Source organism: Notothenia coriiceps, unplaced genomic scaffold, assembly GCF_000735185.1.
Source record: "Notothenia coriiceps isolate Sejong01 unplaced genomic scaffold, NC01 NC01_scaffold00012974, whole genome shotgun sequence".
Lineage (NCBI taxonomy): Eukaryota > Metazoa > Chordata > Actinopteri > Perciformes > Nototheniidae > Notothenia > Notothenia coriiceps.
In genome coordinates, this window is record NW_011345675.1 from 5,431 (window position 1) to 7,511 (window position 2,081).

Genomic DNA, 2,081 nt, shown 5'->3' on the forward strand with positions numbered 1-2,081 from the left:
AAGGCTACACCAGTTCAAAGTCAAGCTTCAGAGCAGATGAGCTGCACAGGAACTAAGTGTCTGTACGCAGCAGAAAAAAAGTGAGGAGTTAAGCAGCCACATAAGCTGAGTAGAGTCCAGAGATCACATGTTGTCGGTCTTTCGCGGTATTAATCATTCTGCTGACCAAGGGCTGTTCTGGAGACTTTGAGGAGTCACGGATTAGCTCTGACACTTATCTGCATGTCACTATACATACAGAGAGGGAGAACTCAGACAGTAAAAACTCAGAATGGCACATAACTCTCAGGAGGTGTGGGTCTGATTTCATTTTTATTCTCAACATTTCCTTAAAGTGTCAAATATCTGTTACACCATTTCATTTTTGTTTTAACTTCCCATAAGTCATATGTCAGCCAAGCACACATAGAACTTCCTGTGCAGTGGAGAAGTATATCATTATCAACATATTACATGGATTAAAAAGAAAGATAAAGACTGTATCTCAAAACATGTGAAAGCAAAGTTCAATGCCTTTTGATTTGCATCAGACAGGAAACAATCAAACTTGTCAGCATTAAACTTGGTCACTAGGCAAATCTGTTGCATGCTTCCTGTTTTATATTACACCTTGATCTATATCATTTAAAGTTTGAATAGAGTATGCTTTAATATTTTTGATGTTAATATAGTTTTAACAATAGCTTTTCTTAAGATGTCTACATTTGTATTTATTTATGAACCGTTATGCACAAGGTCAAATTTCTACCATCACAATAAACTCAATTTACATCTCTGCTTTTAGGTTCTGGTTTACTGGTGGATTATTAATCAACCTTGGTGCCTCAAAGTTTGCATAAGTGCTTTCTTAGATGCCATTTCAGTGTAGAAAACTTTTCAAAAGTGCCCACTAGGGTGGCCTTTAAATTAAAAAAGAAGCCATGCCGTGCTGCATACTGTCGGCTGGCCTACAGACTATAACACTTTGTTGATGCTCCACCGCATTTTGTTCACCCCTTGCTACCAATTCTGCAACTGGTTATATTGCATTAGTTCTGCAGGGTTTACTAAATCAGTTAGTACATGCTTCCTTTGGTCTTGTGTTTCTCTTTTCTGTCTTTTGCCCTGACGTAATATCTGAAGTAGAATTATGGAAAATTACTCATTTACGAGGTCCCCTGCTATCAAACACACGTTTAACAATTCCAGTTTGTTAACATCAGTTTTTCCTTTTGGACTAAAGCTAGTGTGTAATACTTTCTGGCCAGATTGTTTACTGCATTACAGGCGCACAGTCACCTCCCTCTTGCCAGGCGGACCATGATGAGCAATGTCTCAGACGATCAGTCTGGTCACGACCATACTGCGCCAGGCTCCTGCTCTAAATACAGATAACTATTGTTTGGCTGTGCAGACATCACAGTTAGTCGTTAGTGCCTAATGCACAGTGTTTATTTTAACAGAGACATATTGTGTTAATACATTGGGACTCAAGCCAAGATATGATGGTACAATTATGTCTGTGTTTTTAAAACCAAGAAATGAAGAAGGAAGTGGAATAACAGTGTGTACAATTCATAGATCACAAGGTCTTTCACTAAAGTGATCGTTGCACCTGTAAGGCTGCCTCTCCTCTTATTGTCACCGCAGCAAAAACGCATTCTTAAACCTTTTATGGTTACTGGAGCTATCACATTAGACTCTGCACTGCCATGTGTTATTACCCAGTGAAAAGACTCCTCCCGACAGCCCTCCTCGGATATTATTTTTCCTCCCAGCATCGAGGGTTACAGGAATATTGTGTTACATCTATTGTTGAGCTACCACAGCTCTTAAGCTCGCTCTCGCACTGGTGGTGGCTCGTAAAGTTGGTGTCTTTAGGAGTGTAGCTAATTTAACTCGGATTGTAATGGGAATGATATTCAATGTCAAACATTCAATGTTGTTGTCATCGAGCTTGTTTTACGAGCTGTCTTTCAATTAGCCAGAGGCTGAATGAGGAGCCAGATGTGGGGCTGCTGTACATAAGAGTTTCACTGTGTGTGTGTGTGTGTGTGTGTGTGTGTGTGTGTGTGTGTGTGTGTGTGTACTCTTTACTATCA